The 24,554-nt window shown below is 42.2% G+C and overlaps 1 pseudogene across 1 annotated transcript in view; it reads left to right on the plus strand.

Moving 5' to 3' along the window:
- LOC147697001 (suppressor of tumorigenicity 14 protein homolog) overlaps positions 1 to 24,554 on the plus strand; it is a 381,221-nt pseudogene that overhangs the window by 64,663 nt on the left and 292,004 nt on the right. Inside the window, exons 4-6 of the transcript XR_015299131.1 lie at positions 13,066 to 13,133; positions 23,921 to 24,117; positions 24,209 to 24,247. The product of XR_015299131.1 is annotated as a suppressor of tumorigenicity 14 protein homolog (transcript). The remainder of the gene's footprint in view (positions 1 to 13,065; positions 13,134 to 23,920; positions 24,118 to 24,208; positions 24,248 to 24,554) is intronic.

Consider the following 24,554-nt stretch of genomic DNA (forward strand, 5'->3'; position numbering starts at 1 on the left):
CGTGCATATAACGTTTCCTGCTATTATTCCCTTTGCAAGTCAATACATTATATAAGTGACAATAATGGGCTTATTTATGCCAAATGCTTTTTTGATTTATGAAAAGGTGTCTTTTGAAAACGTATGTTTATTCTTTTGAACTATGTGACTAATGAATGTGTACTCCATTCAAAGATGGCCACCATACACAAGCAATGAGTCCTTTGTTTATGTTGCACTTATCACGTGAAACTTTATTTAAATGTTTGTTTATTGGATTTGAAACTACCCGTGATCAAGGCGAGTTTCCTCGCCGAAACGCGTTGGGTGTGTATTTCCATGACTTATCACGATGCTGCACTTTAAATAAACATGGATTTTGGGAAAAGCGCACTTTGCTGAGAACTTTTTGATTCCTGATACTTCGAGGGGAGTGCATTTTACGTAGCGTTGCTACGCATTGTGGACCTGCATATTGACGAAGGGGAACCTTTGCCCCTTAATGCACCGCTGTCCCGGTGTCCTGGCATCACAAAGGATGTGGATCTGATCTATATATATATATATATACCATCGAGTTTGAAAGTCGTTTTATTTTATCATGTATATTTCATCCATCAGCAGTGCAGAATGGAGACCAAATTACCTACTGGCAGGCGCCAGTAGGTAGTTATAGTTAGGAGCAAGTTTCCATAGGAAGAGCATTTTTTGTTTTGCTTATAACTTTAGTGTTGCATGATGAATCTTCAAGAAATTTTCCAAACTAACTATTTGTCATATCAGCTCCTATGTTGAAAGTTTGGGGGTGATTCGTCAAGGGGTGCCGAGAAAAAAGGGGGTCCCAAAACGTGTTTTCTCCATGCAATTTCCATAGGAAACTTTAGACAAGGCTACAGGTCGAACGGGGGAACGGAATTACCCAAAATGTGGCAGGGAGAAGGGTCTTGGTCTAGAAAGCACGCTTTTGTTTATTTGGTGTAAAATCGTTCAGTAGTTTTGGAGAAATAGTGAAATGTACAGATATTGATATTTGGGAATTCTGCCATCTGATTGGCTGAGGCGTTACGAGCATGAGCATGCTGGTTATTGGCTGCGAACGGTTGCAACTAGGAAGTGTTGGCAGCCATTTTGTGATTTCGTTGAAGCGAGTAAGGGGAAATCTGTGCGCTTAAACCGTGAGCTCATTGCTGTAAACTGATGTGCTCTGGGCACTGTAGCATACTGGCCGCTGTAGCATAGCTCTGCAAGTGGTGTTAGTATGCGTTTAGACTATAGCAGGAGTGGGAAGCAAACTACTCACTCCTACCGGTCTGAAGACTTGGGGGTCAAACCATGAGCCTAAGCCATGAGCTGATTGCTATAAAGTGATGTGCTATGGGCGCTGTAGGATACTAGCCATTGTAGCATACCTGTGTAAGTAGTGTTAGTATGCATTTATACTATACCGGAAGTGGGAAGCGAAGTACTCACACCTACTGGTGTGAAGTCTCGGGATCAAAGTCTGTAGTTGCAGTAACTAATGCATCATGGTCCTATGGAGTGCCACATCCCAGGCGCAGCTCATACAATGTTCCGACGTTTGCATCTGCGGAACATTTATGTTTGCTATTACAGGGCGGGAACATGGCTTCCACCTTGTGATAACAAATCCTTGTTTGCCTCGTTGAAGCAAGAGGAGGAAAACCTTGCTTCAATAAAGCGGATCCAGATGGTTTAAATGGAGAAAAAATAATGAAGCGGGTCTCAACCGTTCAATTAAATGAGCCCCCTGGTGGGTAATGTTCCGAGGCCAATCTTATTATTATATTGCCGGGTCTCTGCAGCACTGGGGACCTTAATCTCACATGTAAATTAGGCGTGGGAGGGCAGACGTTTCGCAGCCTAGGGGATCGCCACCTCCCCGGGTATTGTTTATTAATTGTTCATGGGGCTTCAAGGCCAACTCAAGTCCGGAAATCGCCACCCTCCGGGGCTTTACTTAAATATGCAGGGTGTGCCTCCCCAGTCCCTGAAGCCTCGGTGGCCCTAGGCAGTGCCTTCTTGGTTTTGTAATCACACGGGCAGTACTCATGGTGTTATAAAGTGATACACTCATAGAACCCTTGCAGTTGTAGAATTACCCAGGCTTTATTTATGTAATAGTCTGTTGGTTTATATTTGGTAGGTGCACCTCAAAATTACGAACGTTTTCCCTCATAACCTCCTATCAACCGCCTATTTTCACAATAAACTACAGACAAGTGTTGCCAGAAAAAGAAACCTTTATTAAAACAACACAAATAAATGGAAACACAACTTTATTTGAACAAACAACAGTATAACATGAAAGAAGTGGGTGGGACTCCTCCAGAAGCAGCGTATAAAACCTGCAAGACAAAAAAGAAACATAAGTATGTGTGCCATGTCCAAGAGAAAAAGAAAGGTAGTCAGAATGGAAGGAAGAAAGTGAGATTGGGACAGAGAGCGAGTGGGTGGAAGGGAAAAGGGGAGGGAGAGTCAAACGAACAGAGGTATATGGAGACAGAGCGTCGGCCTACTGCACCCTTCCCTCACTGTCACCTCCCATCACCCGTGTGTCTGGGACGCTGGGATCCGCGAGAAAGAGTGCATTCCAGCAAGTCCTTAAAATGAAACAGAGATATGAATGAGGCCAGAGATTACATTATTATCTACAACAACATCTCTTGCCTGCATATGTGCACCCAGGCTGCTGCACCCCAGCCCCTTCCCCCGCACTGTGCTCAATTGCAGCTCCTGCGCACTGAGGCTTCACTGCTCACCTGCCACCACCGGTTTGTCCAACGACATGCCGGTGCGAGCTCTGACTCTGGGGTGCCTCTCTTAGGGTGGCACAGCAGGTCTCCAGTCGGGGATGGTGTCTTGATACCACGATGGAAGGCATCAGAATGCACAGGGCATGATCACGGACTGAGCACTCGCTCTGCCCATTTTGGCGGAACCAACCCAGCGTCTGAAAAGGGAGAAATTATATAATGCTGGAAATGTCTTGAGGTAAATAAAGGTTTATTTCAAGCTTAATAGAGAACACCAGTTGGGTGCATCCTTCCTTCTTGAAGTACGATCTACCAACTGTTAGTGGTAATCGTGGTTCAAAGAGGAGTTGGAATGCATGAGAATACACAAGGTTAGATAAAATAAGTTCACATACAAAGGAACAGAGCGCATGCTAGAAGCATAATGTGCGCGTGTAATGCATTGGCACAAGCCTGTGTGCATGTACACTTAGTAATCAGCTCACTACAGTGCCCCAAAAGCCAACCCCACGTGTCTGTAGGGCAGCGCTGTCCGCTGGCTCTGGCCTACAGTACGGTCCAGCAGGTCCTTAAAATGAGACATAGATGTGACTGAATAAGGTCAGAGATCACATCATTACGCATGGCAACATTGCTTTTTCACACCTGCGCACCCAAGCTGATGCACCCCACCCCTCCTGCCGCACCGTGCTCAATTGCAGCCCCTGTGCACCCAGGCCCCACTGCTCACCTGCTGTCATTGTTGTGTTTCCAAACACGACGGCCAGCAGAGTTCACAATTCAAATGGAGTTTTGATTGCCAGGATGGTGTACACCTCATGGATCCCTTTTTTTTTATTGCACAATGTGATATGCGAGGTGGATGCAGCCATATCACCTGAGGCAGTGTTGAAGGACTGGGACATGTGGCATAGTCGTTATCCTATTTATACGTACGCAAAGTGGGCTGGGCTTGCGTACGCCAGGCCAGCGTAAGGGTGTGAATAATTATTCCGGGGACCTGGGCGTTGTTCAGTTCCTGCCTGGTCAGGAAGTATACTTATGTGTGTGTCCCTGTTGCAGTTTTGACGTCGCACAATCCGCAATTTACATTAATGTAGCATGTACCGGAGGGCGGCAACTATCGCTAATATCATTGTCAAGCTTGTGAATATGCGCAAACACGCATGTCAATGGTGTGCGGTATTATTGAAAGTGTTGCTATCGCGAAGAGCAAACATGTGAATGTGCTCGGATGGAGGGAGGATCAGCAGTGAGTAGGCTGACTAACCGTCCGTAAATTTCACGGACTACCCGTGATTTGAGCCTCTTGTCGGTAAGGGTTATTTCCACGGGCGCCTTTTGTCCGTAATTTCAGACATTGGCGTGAACTGCCCCCTGCAAGCAGCCTGTAACTTTCAGTATAGAGGGCAGCTCACGCTCCTGCTGGGATCTGTGGCCGGCAGCAGCCCCTTCCCGGCCTGGCACAGACTGCTATCAGGCCCATTATCATTCTGTATGTTGGCTTAGTTATTACATACAGAATGATAATGGGCCTCTCTGCCCAGTGACAGCATTTTGGATCCAGTGTTTTTTTCCAGTGGGGGTGAGAGGGAATGTAAGATCTGAGAAGCCTTCAGCTGTGTTCTTTTTCTTCACTTTTTTTTAATATGCAAACGGAGGTGTGTTTCACTCCCGTACACAACAGATGCATTGAGTGTAAAGTTCTCTCAACCTAAAAAAACCTTATTTTGACTTGTTCTTGTGTTGGTTCTCTATTTACTTATGCACTATTGCGCAACTTCCTCTGATGTGTATGCAAAACATACCTTTTGTCCCTAATTTTTGTCCTAAATTCTGACCTTCTGTCCTGAATTTTTATCCTGAATTTGGACCCTTTGCCCTGAATTTTTGCACTCACTGTCCTGAATTTGCACCCATGCCAGTTGGTCACCCTAGCAGTGAGGCTACATTATACTCAGAGATAACGCTCACTACAGTCAAGCAATGGACGTCAAACGTGAATCTGAAAGTCTCACATATGACACACTACTATACTGGTAAAGCCTGACAACAGAGCATACTGCAACACAAATCTACACATTACTCTTTACTGGTTGTCATATGTAATCTAGGATGTGCACTCTGCCCGTGGCTGATGATACCCCTTCAAGCCCCCAATACCCAGGCCAAAAGGCAGCACAATAATGCCCACACACACACCAGGGGCATCATGTAACACACATTTGTTTTTTGATGTAAGGTTTCAGATGCATGACCATCACACGTGGAAGGCTACTGTACAGAATATGAATATTGATCAAGATGATTGTTGCATTTTGTGTGTAGTATAAGATATGTGATTAGAACATGTACACAGCAAAAAACTTTTCAGAAAAGCTCTCTAAGCAGAAGAGATGTCTCCCACCAAATGCTTTAGATAGAATGATTAAAATGGGTGGGGTCCTCCAACTGTTACAATGGGAAATGTTATGAACCGATCAAATGCTTTTTTTAGGGTCACATGGCAATCGCGCACCGAACGCCCAAGAAGCCACACCGACGCGATTTTGAGAAAATATATTGACCATAATATAAGGTTATTACAGTTAGAAATATATAAATGTTTGAAATATTTTAGATTATCGCTTGCTCTCATATACACTTTAAAATTATTTAGATATAGTTTTGAGACATAAATAAAAAATGAGGGAATGGCGTACCCGGCGCGACACCGTACTCTATGACGTAAAATAGGGCCTGGCAGCCTGCACTCGTCGCATAGGCAATGCGCAGCGGGTGTGACCCCATAGGTACATGACGTAACATGCGGCTTGGTACTGCGTACCCATTGCATACCAAAGTAGCAGCTGGCGCGACTTCATACGTATATGATGTTACGCGGGACGCGCTGCCATGAATCCGTCGTATACGAAATGCGCATCATTTACGAGTTTAGCAATATGGCGGATAGGATTCGCATGCTGATGAAGCTTGGTACACTACCGGTACGGGACTCCAGTTTTCACAAAAAAAAATAAGATATACATATTTTGAGGGGAAGATATAAAACATTACATAATTTTTTAATTGAAAAAAAAGGGTGAGAGTTTCAAAATCTTACACATAAAAAAAGGAAAAAAATAGGTTTTATAAATATTGAAATATGAAATTCACATTTAAAAAACCATTGAAATTCACTGAAAAAACCATAGGTTTTACAGACATTATATTTAGGAATTAGCATTTATAAAACCTTTGAAATTCACTAAAAAACCATAGGTTTCAGGGACGATATAGTTAGTGATGTCATCAGTGATGTCACTGACCAAGTCATGAGTGATGTAATATGTGATGTCATCACCAGTGCATTGCGGGCACGCGAGTTATAGTTAGGTCAACTAACTATAACGGGGAATTTCTCTGGTTTTATAAGAGTCAAATGTCCAACTAACTATAACGTCCCTGAAGCCTATGGTTTTGTTAGTGAATTTCAAAGGTTTTTTAAATTCTAATTCCTAACTATAATGTCTTTAAAACCTATTGTTTTTACAGTGAATATATCTATATATATATCGAAGCTCTAAAGTTGCCCTTGTGTTGTGGGAAGCACTCTGACCCGGTTCATGGCTAACACGTTTTTATTGGTACAAGAGGCGCAGATGAAACATCAATCGCGTAGGCAGTTCAGCCATGTCCCAGAGGACAATTTAAGGGGCAGGTCTACTGAATGCACACCTTCAGAACGTCTTTGCCTTTGAGGAAGAAGGTTTCTACACTTCGAAACGCATCAGGCTATGGGGCGTTGCTGGACTGCCTGTGCGTTTGATGTTTCATCTCTTGCCTCTTGTACCAATAAAAGGGTGTTACCCATGAACAGCATCAGAGTGCTTCCCACAACACAAGGGCAACCTTAGAGCTTGAGCTTTGAGTTCCAATTAGAGGCAGTTACAACTGTAAAACGGAATGTGCGGTTTACGTTCTGACGTGTACTTGCGGGCTGAACTACATTGGTAGTACTAAGCAGCCAGTGCACTTCAGGATATTGCAGCACATAAGGGCAATACTACACAATGACCCTGCCTACCCTGTTGCCAGGCACTTTGCACACTGTCATAACAAGGACATTAACTGTCTATCATACTATGTTGTCAGTGCCATTCCCAAATCTAAAAGGGGAGGCAATAGAGAGCGTCAACTTAGACAACTGGAGACTAAATTTATATTGGAGTTTGACAGTAAGTGGCCTCAGGGATTGAATAATACCGAAGATATGCATACTTTTTTGTAGACTTACAATACCTTTTTGCCTATTATCTACAACGTAACTTGATTTTACTACAGTTGTTCTGCCATATTTTGCCACATCAAGGCCTAAACCTTTGGCATTTCCATCGATTATGTCAGTACCCTTTCCTTACCTCATCTTGATTGTTATTTTTATAATGTACTGATTTTTTAGCAATAAGGCAAATTTTGTACATTTTATCAATTTTAATATTTTACCCGGATGGAGTATCTTATTATTGATGAATTGCAATACATGCAAGCTATAAATTTGTATATTGTATTTTATAATATTAATCAAGATTTTACTATAATTATTGCACTGCACTTCTTTATGCTTATTTGCACACCACTGTTTTTTGCACTGTCTTATTAGTCCTTATAATAGGAACTGTTTGCACTATGCACTTTCACCAAGTACTTGGTTGCCTGGATTTATCCGGTTATATTTATTTTGCACAAGGGCAGGGTAGTTTAGTAATGTTACATTGTAACATCGATACAACATGGATTTATCCAGATAGCAATATTTTGTATCCAAGTAATTGATCTCTTGTAAAAAATGCTATAATTTATAAAATCAATAATGTGTGTGCAACAAACAAACATTTAGAATCATTTTATAAATATTTTTAATAGCGATTACAGCATGTATTAATGTCAGGTATAGAAGAAATACTAGGCATATTATGCTACCGTAGTCTTTTTTCACTGCCTTTTTACCTTGTGAATGCCATTGTAATTGAACCCAGGTGTGCACGTTCACTACATGTTTATAAAGAAAAAAATGGCGCAGTTTAAGCTGAATGTGATCAAGGGCTGCATAGCCCGAAACGCGTCGTCATGAGGGGTGACAAATAAAGATTTCTTGCCTGAACAAACTTGCTGCAGAGGCCTGAGTTTCCTTCTTCGCCAGGGGCTCGTCTGGAAGTGGTGGGAATCGTGTTGAATTTCTACACGAAGGTCGTTTGCCTTCGTTACCAGAGCCTCCTCCCTGCAAGCTGGATAACCGCCCACAACCGGAATTCAAGTGGTCCGTGGTGGAAACTGTGGCGGTCTTCCCCCTACCTTCGCCAGAAAATCTGAGTATCCGGTATCTCCGTTTGTTCTGCGAGGGTCGGCTGATCCGGAGCGGAGCACAGTGTGGAGCTGGCAAGAGAGATACGGCGACTAAGGTAGGAAGAGAGCAGCAGCAAACACAGGCAATCAGCGAGCAGGCGGCGGCTGCTCCGTAACTTTAAAGTAATTTAATTCACCACCTCGCAATGTCAGCGGAAGCAGAGGCTGAACGGGTTCGAGCACGCGAGCTCGCGGCTGACGAGCTCTTTGGAAACCTGCCAAGTACATCAGGCACTGCCAAACCGGGTTCTAACATTGTTGCCGACGAAAACAGGGATGCAAAAACATTACTTAAGCAGTTGGAAAAGAAATCTAAACTGGAAGTGACTACATGGTGGGAAAATAAATCATTGTCAAAATATATCGAAGTAGGGCGTGTGCCTCGTGGCCTTAGAATCCTACTTGCTCCGAGATTTGACAAGCCTAATCCCAATATGCTCCGTCAATGGGGCGAATGCAATTTGGACGCTTCCATGAATCTAGTTAAGCTCCTAACTAAGTATGCCAAAATTGATCGTGAGGTGATACTAAAAGAAATAGAAGCTTTGAATGTTGAACTAGACAAAATGCCTATTACGGAATACATTACGACTACTAAAGCTGCCATGAAAGAACGTTTAAAAAAACATGAAGACAGAATCAAAATGCGGAAGGCGCATAAATTCGCCAGGGACCTGGCTGATTATGAAAACGGACAAATCTTTACCTTTAGCAGAAAATACGATGTAGCTAAAAGAAAACAATATATAGTGAAAAGCTGCCAGCAATATTGCAAACACTGGCCCTACCACCAATTTGGTTGAATCCTCCTCTAATGCAGATACCATCTCAACTATAAGTTCATCATGTGAAAGCATTGACCAAATGGGCACCAGTAAAATCCATTTAAACATGAGTGAAGAATTGGATTTTTTAGTGGAGGAGAGACTGAGGACATTGCGTCCGAGACAGAAAAAACAATCAGACGCAAATGCAGAAACAAAAGACGACGGGCACAGCGCAAACGCTGGAAAGCAACTCACAAAAAAGAAGAAGAAAACTTATGGGAAAAAGAAGGGACAATAAGTGATAATACCGTAATCAATCTCAGTGATGTGGAACTCTCCACAGCAGAACAACAACTACTTGCACTGGGACTGAGTTATTGTCCAGGAGAAAATTTCAACTATGCTAAGACTCGCATCGATGTTTACTGCTTTATACGTAAACTCAAATTAAAAAAGTTTTTCGCATCTAAAACAGACAAAGGTCATTATGTTATTGCTGATACCATAACTACAGAAGGAGGGAATGTACCAGCATTGTTAGTTTCTGATGCTCCTGCATTGCTTTTGTTCAATGAATGGCATAATGAAGAGTCAAATGTAGGTACTTCAGATAGCGTTGATCAATCAACACAAGATAGGTTACGTAGAATAGACTGTATACAAAAAGGTGCAGGTCTAAGTCCGTTTAAACCTAACTCTGTGTTTGTACCTCTCATGCCCAAAGACAGCATTGATACATATCATGACATGGTCGTGTCAGATATTAAGAAGTTAAATCATGCTGTGAGAAAGAATAAATGGCAACGTAATGTTTTCTTTAAAAATTTGGCATACATGAATTTAATGAAAAAAATCAGCAATAATTGTAATGTTATTGTCAAAAAATCTGACAAGGGCGGCAATGTCGTTTTATGGCCGAAAGCAGATTACATCGCTGAAGCACAAAGACAACTTGCCGACACTGCTTATTATACCAAAGCTAGTTCAAAAGAGTACGACAAAGCCAACGACAGTATATATAAATTGTTGTGTCAGTGGGAAAAGGGAGGGCCTCATCTCCAATGAGGAGTTTAAGTTTTTGCACAATGAATTCCCTAGACTCCCCATTTTATATCTCATTCCTAAGATACACAAAGATAGAATGCCTGTTCCTGGTAGGCCTATTATATCAGCTATAGGTAGCATGGGAGAGCATCTCGGCCAATATATTGACCATTTTTTACAAGAGATTGTTGTTACCCTTCCCAGTTACATTAAAGATACCGGACACTTTCTATCCAAAATAAGTAACACAACATGGTCAGGCGACTTTCTGTTAATTACACTCGACATAGAGTCGTTATACACAAGTATTGACCATGGGCAGGGACTTGAGGCCATTAAATATTATTTGTCTAAGCGCCCTATTGAATACTATGTTCACAGCAAAGTTATTCTAACACTAATTGATTGGTGCTTACACAAAAATGTTTTCCTTTTCAATGACACTTTGTATAAACAACTCAGAGGAGTCGCTATGGGGGCCTGTTTTTCCCCCAGCTATGCATGTTTACATGTAGGCTGGTGGGAGGAACAGGTCCTCAGGCGTACTCACAATGAGACATTTGAACGACATTTTACTGCTTATTATCAGTACATTGATGATGTGTTCCTTACATGGCAGGGAACACAGGAAGAGGCAATACTATTTATTGCCGCTATTAACGATAATAACATGAATCTGAATTTCACTTCTACAATCAGTCAACTGCAGATTGATTTCCTTGATGTTAGGCTTCAAGTGAAAAATGGAATATTAAACACTACACTATTTCGGAAGCTCACAGCTGGGAACATTACATTACATGCTGCAAGTTCCCACCCCAAACACCTGATAGCCAGTATACCATACGGGGAAATTCTAAGACTGAAACGCATCTGCGGTGACCATGCGGATTTTCTAACTTGTCAGGAAAAAATGTGTGAGCGGCTTAAAAATCGGGGATACAGTAACAAAGTTATCCAGAATGCCATTACAAAAGCTAGTGAACGTCCAAGAGATTCTTTGTTTTCTCAGTTTCAATCGGACAAAGAATTATCAAAGGAGGTTTCTGACAATCCTAGATTTATCACCACTTTTTCTAGGCAAGACAGAAAGATCAGAGCCATCTTGACAAAACATTGGCCAATTGTTCTGACCGATGCTATGTTACAGGAAAGATTGCCCAATACACCTTCCATCACCTTTAGGAAGGGTAAATCAATGAGCACTGAACTTGATATTAATTCTCCGGAAACCAGAAAACCAACTCTGTGGTTACACACTAGCAATGGTTTTAGACGTTGTACCTCTTGTCGTGCTTGTAAATTTGGTTGCAATAAGACAAGCTACCAAATACCCTTTCAGACATCCCCAGTTCCAATAAGAGGCAGTTACAACTGTAAAACGGAATGTGCAGTTTACGTTCTGACGTATACTTGCGGGCTGAACTACATTGGTAGTACTAAGCAGCCAGTGCACGTCAGGATATTGCAGCACATAAGGGCAATACTACACAATGACCCTGCCTACCCTGTTGCCAGGCACTTTGCACACTGTCATAACAAGGACATTAACTGTCTATCATACTATGTTGTCAGTGCCATTCCCAAATCTAAAAGGGGAGGCAATAGAGAGCGTCAACTTAGACAACTGGAGACTAAATTTATATTGGAGTTTGACAGTAAGTGGCCTCAGGGATTGATTAATACCGAAGATATGCATACTTTTTTTTAGACTTACAATACCTTTTTGCCCATTATCTACAACGTAACTTGATTTTACTACAGTTGTTCTGCCATATTTTGCAATATCAAGGCTTAAACTTGTGGCATTTCCATCGAGTATGTCAGTACTCTTTCCTTACCTCATCTTGATTGTTATTTTTATAATGTACTGATTTTTTTAGCAATAAGGCAAATTTTGTAAATGTTATCATTTAATATTTTACCCGGATGGAGTATCTAATTATTGATGAATTGCAATACATGCTAGCTATAAATTTGTATATTGTATTTTATAATATTAATCAAGATTTTACTATATTTATTGCACTGCACTTCTTTATGCTTATTTGCACACCACTGTTTTTTGCACTGTCTTATTAGTCCTTATAATAGGAACTGTTTGCACTATGCACTTTCACCAAGTACTTGGTTGCCTGGATTTATCCGGTTATATTTATTTTTCACAAGGGCAGGGTAGTTTAGTAATGTTACATTGTAACATCGATACAACATGGATTTATCCAGATAGCAATATTTTGTATCCAAGTAATTAATCTCTTGTAAAAAACGCTATAATTTATAAAATCAATAATGTGTTTGCAACAAACAAACATTTAGAATCATTTTATAAATATTTTTAATAGCGATTACAGCATGTATTAATGTCAGGTATAGAAGAAATACTAGGCATTTTATGCTACCGTAGTCTTTTTTCACTGCCTATTTACCTTGTGAATGCCATTGTAATGCAACCCAGGTGTGCACGTTCACTACATGTTTATAAAGAAAAAAATGGCGCAGTTTAAGCTGAATGTGATCAAGGGCTGCATAGCCCGAAACGCGTCGTCGTGAGGGTTGACAAATAAAGATTTCTTGCCTGAACAAACTTGCTGCAGAGGCCTGAGTTTCCTTCTTTGCCAGGGGCTCGTCTGGAAGTGGTGGGAATCGTGTTGAATATATATATATATATATATATATATATATATATATATATATATATATATATATATATATATATATATATATATATATATGCAATGATATTCCTGTTCCGCCAGTACTCGGCAAAGGGAAACCAGGTGCAGACCTTGAGCTCACCTCCACACTCGCAGCAAACAAAACACCAAGTCCGGTTTCAAGTGAAGAGCAGAGTGGATTTATTATCAAAGTAAAATATAAAGGGGGAAATGCCCGTCCATTAATGCGTTTCGCTCCACGAAGGAGCTTGGTCACACACACACACAATGGGTGATCAGGTATTCTTGTACACTAAACCTGTATGACTTTCATATTCTGTGTTCCTTAATTGTTACTCAGTTTTTTTTTATATAAAATCGAGTTATGTTCTAGTTGATTTCAAATTTTCACAAAAACTTTAATCTTTGAATCTTCTGTTTCCTTTTCTAACTGCTCAGCTTGCAGACATATATGAATCTTCAATCTTAGGGAAATACTACAGGAAAACTGTTGTTTCCGCATTCAGGTAAGTCTTTAATGTTGTACTTTTATTGCATATTCTAAATGTACTCAGTGCAGCCTTTTGGGCTTTATTATAGTGGCGTGCCTCAATTTTGTCTGCCTTATGTCAAGAGTAAAATACATTGGAGAAAGGTCAATTGTAATGCAGTGGTTCTTATGAATCCCAAAAACCAGGCCTCTCTGCCCAGATTTACTAATCATAAATAGATACAAAGTGATTCAATGGGACACATTGGTGTTTGCTTCAATTTGTGCTGGAAAACGTACCTTTTTCTCAGCACAAAAAGAACTTTGTGTTGTTTTGCATCGCTTTGCATTAAGGGGCATTACTGGGGCATTATATGCAGTGGCAGCTCCTCTGCTAAGGCGTAGGAGCATCACCTCGCTGAATGCACGAAATAAAATGATAATAACGTTCGTAAATATCATTTTGTTTTTTGCATTCAGCTCAGGCCGGGTGGGGGGGCAGGTCTGGGCTCCCCGCGCTTCACAGGGGAAGGGTGGTGGCTGCACCTAAAGTGTGCATGACTCTTTGACTGGCCCACAAAGGCCGGCCAAAGCGCCAAGCGCACTTTGCATGTTCTCCACCCAGGCTACATTACAGCCTGGGTGGAGAAATGCAATCACAACACTGCAAAGGCAGCGTTGTGATTAGTTAGGGGATTCTGGCAGGCTGGGTGCTTCCTGCCGAGTGGAGAGGGGGAAGGAGAATGAAGAGGCGGTCAGTGGAGAAAAGGTAAGTGCATTTAAAAAAAATATATTTCCCTCCCTTCCTTCCATCCCCACCCTACCACCCCTGGTCGGTAGCAGCCGCTACTGATTACATGGGTGGAACTCTACTATGCGGACGTTTGCTGCCTTGAGTACCCCGACTGTGGATTTAATCAGCATCACGACCTGACTCTTAAATAAGGAGCTTAGATGGACATTTAATTTGCCAGTAGCGTCACGAGTGACCTGACGGGCAAGTGGGCATTTTGGAGATACTTGAGTGGACGCCCTCACTTTGTTTGAGGTTCGTCTCGTGTGCACCATACGAGGAAGCTTGCCCTGCCCTCAGGAATAGTTAACACGTGTGGATTATTATTACTTTTTCAAGTACCCGTGTCCTGATGAAGCCAAAAGAGATAACTGGCGGAAACACGACCGCGACTGCGTCGACACCTTTGTGATAAGGAGTCCCCATACATGTGTATTTTGGTGTTTGATTTCAGGCGCCCAGATTAATATATTGTCATTAAGAAGAATTTACAACTCAGGCGCTGCGAGGACTTTCTTTTTCTGTGATATATCACTCTAAGTTAGGAGTGAATATTGTAACAATTTATTTTCTTTATGTGTAGGGTACACTGTTGTGTGTACATATAGTGTATATATTGTACATGTAGGTTGTGTATGTATAGTATTTTGTGTAAATAATTCTTATAATTTAGTTGTTTTGTGCTACCTTGTCCTGTGCCACGTATATATGTCCTTAAAAATTTGTAATAATTGGTTCAGACAGAAATAATTGCAAAAAACAGGATAATTAAATATATCTTGTTGTAAAAGTAAATGTTTAATTGATTCCTTAGTATCTTCTTTTTCTACTTCCTCATCTTTTTGATGTTCCTTGCCCAGGTATGGGAGGGTATTTGGGCAGAACCCCTTGATAATTTCGTAGTATATGGGTGGATCAGCACAAAATGTACATAGATTTTGATGCAAAATCTGATCTTCTAATTTAGCCAAAGAGGGCCAGGTATCAAAAACTAACACCTCCTTGAAGCAAGCTTTAACAAGGGCAAATGTTATTCATTTCTAAAAATAATCCACGCATTGCATGTGTGCTGAAAGGCACATCACACATCTAATGTGTGGTATCTTTCTGAAATGCCTATGGCATAGCAATTTGCACTGTAAGCATTTGCTTCTAGTTCACCTTCTATGCTAGACAGTGCAAACACCTTCGCACCATGGTGCAGGACTGCGCATCACTCAATGAAGCCTATTTAGAATCAGATAGAGCTTCGTACTGTGTTTTCATCCTTTCATAATGCAGAACAGGAAATGTTGTTACTGTTCTGAGTTGCATGAAAAATTTGTAAATCTGCCCACTCATGCACATGAACAGACGAGGTTTGTGATCCCTATTTTCCTGATGGAAAGACACATTTCTTACTTTCCCACCAATTTTGCTTATTTAGCAAATTCCCTGCAGATTTGTTACAATTAATTTGTTAGGTTTGTCTGTTTAAATGTCACTTGGCCTGCCATAGGTGCGGCTCAAAACCATGTTATTGAAAACATTTAAATGATGAATTAAAAATCACTATATTCTTAAATATAATGTTGGAGTCAGGTTCATGAAAGCATTTCAGATTACAAATGGATGAGGTAATTTATTTATTTATTTATTTAAACTTTTACCGCGCACAGCTACCCACAGTGGGTTTTCCGGCATCTGGCACGAAACAGCAAAGAAGTAAACAGGAAAACCTGGTCTGAACATGGTGAAATGAGGAGAAATGCTTTATTTCGCCTAGTTTTTGCTGTTTCTATGTGTTCTGCAATATGCAACACACATAGAAACAGCAAAACGCCATGAATGATTGTTTACGTGCAGGAAGGTGTTCCTTCCTGCACATAAACAATCATTTCCTTAATGCAGGCACCCTTGCACTACGGTGCAAGGGTGCATGAGTTGGTGCTAGGCAGCTGTATTTGGCGCCAGATCAGGGAGAAATTCAGGGATGCAATGTATTATTGTAAATACAGTGCATCCCTTAGTTTCTAAAGTGACAGAGTGTGGCTTTAGCTATTTTGGAGCTAACCAGCACTCTGCCACTTAATTGTAAATATGCCCCAATATGTGGTTAATTTCTTTAAAAGGATGAAGGCCTCACTCACCAAGGTGACATGATTCATCATCAGGCCCCTCCTTATGCAGTGACATGAAGCTCCTCACTGTGGTGACTTCATCACTCAAGTCCCTGGGGGACCAGAAGTTATGCTGTAAAAATGTGTAGGGGAGGTAACTTGAAAATACTTTATTAATCCCCTTCATCACATGAATAAATATGTATTCTGCAGAACACAAATTTTGAGTAAAGATGTTTTTGCCCAATCTCAATGGCCTTAAAAGGTCTGGAGCACTCATCAGGACAGGTGGTCCTCTAAAACCATAAAATGTAAATGTATTTGAGCTTATATAGCGCACAGCTACCCGCAATGGGTTTCCCGGCGCTTGCTTAGGAAACCCGTCCTGGTATTCCCCTGTGAGATAACCCCAGCAGGGTATCCACAAGGTGAAAGCCAGGCATCCCACCACGAGGAGCCATTGTGGAGATTAAGCAAGCTATTGCCCAGAGTCGCAGAGTGTGAACCCATGAGTCGAGAAGGCACCGGAGTGAGAATTATCGAGTCCATGGAATTTTTGAGCCCAAGACCCGCTGAGGCGGGGAATTGAACCCTGGTCCAGGGCCAATCTCAGCTTCCGGGTCTGCCACCTCTAACCCCTGAGCCACACTTCTCCACAAATGAACTTTGTCGGCTGTTAGTGTATTTTCAAGTCAGTCATTTGGGTATAGGTATGCCTTTCCTGCTGGAGGGCCATTTTGATCCATGGAAGAGGCAATTCATAAGGCATTTTCATCACTACATATTTTATCATTGTTTATGTCCCAGCTAATGGCTTTGTATCAGATAGTTTAGCCTAAAATGTTGGGCCTGATTTAATTTAGAGTTTAGAGAACCAAGTAATATTCATCAAAGCGACAAAGTAAATTACTCCAACACTCTGATGGACATCACCTTGCCCAAATCTAGAGACATGGGCATCTCTTAACATTGCAGGAATCGCCATCATGGCGATTCCTGCCAATGTTGTAAAGGTTTGATCAATGGCTTCATCGTGAAGTAGTGTGGCTCACTGGTTAGAGGCGGCAGACCCGAGAGCAGAGGACGGCCCGGGACCAGGGTTCGATTCCCGGCGCGGCAGGTTTCTGGACCAGGGTCAGCGGACTCGATAATTCTCTCGCCTCAGTGCCCACTCTGATCAGCGATCACACTCGGCAACTCTGGGCATTAACTTGCCTTATCTTCACTAACGGCCCCACCAGACCGCCGGGGATGCCTGGTCTCACCCTGGAGATACCCATTAAGGGACCATCTCTCAGGAAAACCAGGAAGGGTTTCGCAGCGGTCGAAGCGCCTTGGGACCCTACGGGTAAGTAGTGCGCTATATAAATGCCTATACTTTTACATTTACATCAAACCGATGGAACAAACCGATGGAACAAACCGATGGACAAACCGATGGCTGTGCATCAAACTGTCATTTTGTTTTACTTTTTTTCAAAAACCAACTCCCAAAGTGCGAGTTTGTTTTTGGGAATAGTAAAACTAATGACCCCCCACCCTATCATGGGAGTTTCATCCCATAGTGTGGAGGTCATTTTATATATTGTTATTGTTCCTCACCACCAAGTTTTACCTCGTGGCAAGGGATAGCAGAAAAAAACATCCGTACACCAAATCTGAATTGGGTGAAGGACAGATGGCTAACCTCCAATTGCTCGTACTCTGATGGGCTGTCGGAGGAAAACGTCAGCGATGGAGCTGTCACCGACATATTGTTGGTCTCCCCACCTCTAAATCAGGGAAGTGGACCATGAAGATTTGGCAGTAGGTAGAAAAACACCTATTAGTAACAGCACAGATCAGGCATGGCTTTTATTCAGCATGATCACTGTATTACATTATTTCTAAGTTTCAAACTCAGTTTCACTGCCTGAATCAAAAACTGACAGCTCACCATGACCACTATTGTGATGGCAGGAGTAATAAGTATTAACAAAGGTAATTGGTTGAGTCTGTCATAAGCAGCCACAGATGTATTGGTCTTGCCAATGCTTACTGCCTTTTTGTTTAACCTGGCATTCTCTTCAGGGCCACCCCTAAAGTTTTTGCCTTCACCCCTCCTGTTTTCTGAATTTGGTTCTTTAGCATTAGTACTCTGTGCACTTTACCAGTGCTAACCTGTGCTAATGTGTGTGTGCTCCTCTCTACTTCAAACATGGTGAATGTGGCTACACCTAACTGGCACATTTAAGTAACGTGTAAGTCCCTAGTACATGTTACTACATGTACCCAGGTCCTGTATATTAAATTACTAGTGGGATTGCAGCACCCACTGTGCTATACACTCAAGTAGCACTTTAAAAGCATGTATCAGACCTCTCACTGCAGCTTGTTTAGCAAGGTTAACTGAATTTCAAACTGGCAAAATAAACCCTTAGCCAGGCCTAAGTCTTACTTTGTAATACTTTAATACTTATAAGCCACTCATAAGATACTCCCCAAAGACTCGTTAGGGAAGGTGTATTGGGTCTAAAAGTAGGACATGGGTGCTTAAGTTTTACATACCCTGGTAGTGAAAATGATTCTAAAGTAATTGTTCACTTTTGTAAGGTCTATCTTTCACATTGACTAACACTGTGTTACCTTATTACATTTAATACGTGATCATTTTAGAATGGGAGCAGATAGAGATATTGTGTTTGCACTCAATTGATCTGTAATTTAATATTCTCTTCAAAGGAAAAGTCGAATTTTAACTCACAATTCTGAAAATTCCACTTTTAGAAAAATGCCATTTTCTTGTCCCAACCATTTGTCCTTCTGCCAGTGTACTTCGTCACATGACTGTGAATGGCTCTGCTGTTGGGGTTTGTGATTTATTACTCCCAGACAGTGACACATAGGGGACTAGATGTAGACAGGATGGGTCATCCTGCCGGGATGGCTGGGGGCAGAGCTGTTCCCTGCCCCACTTACACTTCAAAGTGCTTGACTTCAGCGCACACAAAGGAACCTGCCACCAGCCTTTTTTAAATCTTTTGTGACCCCAGACTTCATGGAGCCATCTCATGGGAAGGGAAGAAACTTTCCAGAATAGATGTGGGGGTAGGACAGGGTGGCACCAAGTTTAAATGTTGAACCCTCAGCACAGCTTTTCAGAACACTCTTGAACCTGTGGACATTGCAGAAGAAATACTACCCTGTTCCCTGTGGACTGCCCTGCTGCTATCAGAGAACTATCCTGCTGCTTGGGAACTGCCTTGCTCTCTGAGAAGGAAGACTCAACCGGCTCCCTTCATTCAAGGCTAACCTGAGTAACTCTGAGGGTCAGTTGGCTAACCTCCCGTCTGAGCTACATGGACACAACAAACTCCAAAGGCCTCCCGGCAAATGCCCAGCTGATCTGCTGCACTGGACCTTCCCAGACCTGCATTTGGGTATGCCTGAGCCCTGCTGGCCTGTGCTGGAGTGAGTTACTGATCCCCAAGAGGTGACTCTCCAGGTCCTGGATCCTTGGCTGGTTCAGTTGAGCTCCTCCTAAGAAGAAAGGTGAAATCCTGAGGTTTTGGTTCTTCATGACGCCAAACGGGCCTGTTCGCGCCAAGACTATGCCGTCCACGACAGCAACCAACGTGAAGCACCGATGAACCCGACTCACTACAGCAACTGCCGGCAATGACCGGCAATGGGAGAGCTGCACATCACGCTAGAGCAATGACAGCCCACAATGACTGCCAACTGAAAGCTCCAGCAACAAACCGTGCATTATGCCTAGCCTGCTCTTAGCACTATCGCAATAACCATCTGCGATGCTGTCCTGGCTCCTTGAGGCCCCCTTCACCACAAACAGAACTCTTCATGCTGGACTTTGAGAAGGTAGTTTTTTTAGTTCACCTAACCTTGTCCCTATATCCAGTCCATGCCCATTCTCCAACATGGGTGGCCTCAACTAGTGACTTTCCTCTGGTCTAGTAAGACCAGATGAGTGTGAGTGGTGCTTTTTTGAGATTAGATGCTATTTTCACCCAACAATTGCATACTTCCAGTTTTAATGATTGGATTGTTGTCATTCAAGTATCATTTATTCATTAAAAGTTACTCTATTTTTGTAAATTAGTTTGGGATTTTCTTGTGTGGTTTTTCACTTTCTTACTGTTTGCCTGCTACATAAATACTGTATACATTGCCTCTAAATTAAGCCTGACTCCTTCTGATCCAATCTTCCAGAGGGTTCAGCACATGTTAATTTAGTGACTTTTGTGGTCCACCCTGACAAGGATGGATTGTGGTTGTTGCCTGAGTGGGGATACCACCACACTCAACCCATCACCCAATTTCTTACACTTTGCACTTGGGCAAATCCAAAATGGCCAGTGGTGCATCAGCATTCATGTATACATATCGATGGCCAACATGGAATGTATTTTCTTTTATGTAATCACAAAAAACATTTAAATATTATCGCCAGTGCATTAGCACGCATGTGCAAGCATGGGCAGATTTCTTGGGATGACTTTCAGAATATAGAATAAGCATTCCATGATCACCAACCATGCCTGTTTGCTGATGCACTGCTGGCCATCTCAGGTTTTCTTTTGTTAATTCAACCAGAAACCAAGGTAAATAAGAAGTACTACAAGCAAAAGAATGGGGTGGAAAGTAGTGAATAAGGAGCAGAGGACTGAGGTAGATATGAAAGCTTTCTTGTCATGAACAAAGGGGCTGAACCAAAGCCCACTCAATGCGCCTGTTATAGTATGGGATACATTGCTATCCGTAACATGCAGCTAACGCTGTCTGTAGCAAGACCTCTAAAAAATTAATAGAGTTTATGTTATTCAACAGGAGCAGAAACATAGCTAAATATGTGGAATTCCAGTGGTTAACCACAGTACCCTGCAAGTATTACTAAAAGGCTGCTTCACATGGCTAAAAGTACTTGCGTGAGATGTGGGCCTGAAGCCTACAGGTGGCACAAGCCTGTCTTAAGAAATTGGGGTGCAGTGCATTCATGGCCTTGCAGGCTTTTTCTACCTCCTCAGACGTGGTGAACTGACAGTGCAACATCCTGGGGCAGGTGAAGGCCGCACTGTCTCATCTCATGTACACCTAGAGGTCGAGAGGCCTGCTCTACTTTTATTATAGCACTAGCAGCCCGTCCCGACGTTGTCCGGGTATGAATTGCTGCCGGGCAGTAGTATATTGTTTTGTAGGATTTCGTTTTGATAGCATTTCTTATCTGTGACAGGCCTGTGAAACGCTCCGACTCACAGTGCACTGCTAATGCACTTTAGAGTGCGCGTTCAGTGGTGTGTGAACTCGAGTTTCCCTACTTTATTTTTCCTTGCAATATTATATAGCGCTAACCCGACAACATGGCATGAGCACAATTTACATCACAGAAGAACACATTCATTTGTGGTAGGCACGGGGAGACAAAGCGATTTGCCTGGAATCACAGGATGTTGAGCTGATGCCGAGATTCAAACGTAGCTCCCCAGCTCTAAAGTTCGCAATTCTAGAACTTGTGGCGGGAGGTGTGTCTAAAAGTGTATGTCGGTGCTGGCCATCAATGAAAGAGACCTGTGCATTTTTCAAATGGGTGGTGAAAAAATATGAGTATGTTGCTGGAGATGTGGGCCGCCGTGCCACCAATGTACTTACCGGGGGAGGGTAAACACCTATTATTCCGCAACTTTCTTTCCGCGTACCATCACTCCGCATACTTTCATTACGAAAGTACCATGACTCCGCAATGCCATTATAACGCATGGCATTACATTTTATATGCTTTTACCACGCATATATTTACAACGAAATTCGTTGTAAATGCATGAATGGTAAAAGCATGTTTTTTTTTAATTTGGATAAGGTAAGTATGGGTATAGGGGTATATGTTTTGGGGTACTGAAGTATATGTTTTGGGGTGTTTGGGTATTTTAAGGGTTCAGATATCGTTTTGGGTTATGGGGTACAGGGGTAGTTTTAGGGTTTAGGGATTGGTATGGCTTTTGGTGTACAGGGGTATTTTTAGGGTTCAGGGCTAGGTTTGGGTTTTGGGGTATAGGGGTATTTTTACGGTTCAGGAGTAGGTTTGGGTTTTTGGGGTATAGGGGGTATTTTAAGGGTTCAGGGCTAGGTTTGGGTTTTGGGGTACAGGGGTATTTTTAGGGTTCAGGGGTAGGTTTGGGTTTTGGGGTACAGGGGTATTTTTAGGGTTCAGGGGTAGGCTTGGGTTTTGGGGTACAGGGGTATTTTACGGGTTCAGGGGTAGGTTTGGGTTTTGGGGTACAGGGGTATTTTAGGGTTCAGGGGTAGGTTTGTGTTTTGGGGTACCGTGGTATTTTTAGGGTTCAGGGCTAGGTTTGGGGTTTGGGGTACAGGGGTATTTTTAGGGTTCAGGGGTAGGTTTGGGTTTTGGGGTACAGTGGTATTTTTAGGGTTCAGGGCTAGGTTTGGGTTTTGGGGTACATGGGTATTTTTAGGGTTCAGGTGTAGGTTTGCGTTTTGAGGTACATGGGTATTTATAGGGTTCCGGGCTAGGTTTGGGTTTTGGGGTACAGGGGTATTTTTAGGGTTTAGGGCTAGGTTTGGGTTTTGGGGTACAGGGGTATTTTTAGGGTTTAGGGATAGGTTTGGGTTTTGGGGTACAGGGTATGTTTATAGGGTTAAGATGGGTTAGTGTTTAAGGGTGTTGGGGTATTTTAAAGGAGTAAGGGTGGGTTATGATTATGGGGTGCAGGGGTATTTAAAGGGAGCAGGGTGGGATTAGCACACAATATGAGACATGGCATGAAGGGCGGAACGTACCACACGCCCCCCACGTTTGTCACGCCCCCAGCAGACGCCCACAGCACAACGCAGACACGCCCACAAGGGGACTACTTTGCTGGCACGGTTCTTTTACCTTTTAAATGTATATGGTGGGCGTCTGCATAGCCTATGTCCTTCTGCTGCAACTGCCCTTTCCAACGCTGTATTGGGTGTTGTGATTGGTGCTGTGGTTCCTGAGATTACCCGCCCCAAAGGTTTGGGCTCTCCCTTTATTATATTAGTGTGGATTGGCTCTAATCTTGTTGGCTTGAATTAAAATGCTGCCATGCAATCATGGCAGTCATATTTACATGGGTCTAAAGGCTAGCTTAGGCAATATTTAGCAAACACTGACACACCAAAGACACACACGTCTTGATGCTTTGAAGCAGCACTAAAAGGCTGCTTTATTTTAAATTCTCTATGGTCTCAATCTTTTTGGAATTCTCTATGGGTGCAATCCTTTTGGAATTCAGACACTATATGCGGGTCTTGCCAAACATGAACTCAGCACTCAACGTTATGCAGACTTTTTCATAGCAGCTGTGTGCTACTGTTGCCGGCAACTCACTCTAGGAATTCTTGAATGCTGCACGCATAACGAATATTAGTGTATGTGTGATTGATTATGTAGCAAGAAGAAGCTTCAGTTACAGAGAAAAAATCATTTGAGAACAATCGCCACTGCAAATTACAAAAACCTTAATATCTTTGAAATATTGTGTGCTGGTCCAAAAGGTGATGGACACCTCGGCAAACCAGTGCCTGAAGTGAGCTCACCCAGATAATCCAAAGACTGAAGTGATTGACTCATATCCCTTGCTGCACATATGTATGTTGTTATCCTAATGCTCTGTAGTGCTGGAATGCTATCTGGAAGACAGCTTAAGATGTCTACATGCTAGACCTGAATAGCAGGTAAGCTACTGCTCTCTCCCAGTGCTACAGATTAAGAATGGCTTCAATGTTAAAACTTTCTTGTAATAAGTTATAAACTAAAGCTCTGATGTACTTTCATGGTTTAGGCTATTTCTGGCATCAGCAATAGGCCTTTTACATGTTTTCTAATTGTCATTGGAGTCAAGTGCTGCAAATTTAGTTGAAACAAATGAAATAACGCAACCTTTTTTGCCATAGTGAACAACCACATGGGGTTAGAGTTTACTTCTGGAGTACATTCTTGGCACCTGAAGACATTTACAGTTCCATTAAGGAGTCTGCCCCCTCCAAGCAGACAAAGTTCAACAGGAAGCGTGTGCCACAGACTCTGAATTCCTCTTCAGAAGCACTTTTCTTTGAAGATGATGTTGATGTAATCACCACAGAACTTTTTGGTAACATTATCTCAATTACAACTAAAAATCCTAAACCATGTGTTTTGGTATGTTCTATTCAGCAGACTGACATATTTTATTGTCATTAAAGCTTCAGGTTCTGGCGAATTTGACGTGGCTGTAAAATCGGGTAAGATAAACACAGTACAGTTGTTTTGCAATGTCTCTCAGTAGTCATTAATAAGTCAAGATTGGACTGCATGTTGATAGGAGATACGTCAATCAGTGATTGCAGGAATTAACCAGCTGTCTATTTTACATGATAAACATATACATATGTACCTATGTTTGCTAAATATGTCTCTACAATGGGACTTGGTGGAACAAACGTCAAGTGGCTGAACAGTCAGATCTATAAAATGAAAGATATTATAGAAGCATGTGTAGGACTAGTGACACTTTTCAATTGTTTTACTATTATGAAAGATAAACTGTGT

Source organism: Lissotriton vulgaris, chromosome 8 (assembly GCF_964263255.1).
Source record: "Lissotriton vulgaris chromosome 8, aLisVul1.2, whole genome shotgun sequence".
Lineage (NCBI taxonomy): Eukaryota > Metazoa > Chordata > Amphibia > Caudata > Salamandridae > Lissotriton > Lissotriton vulgaris.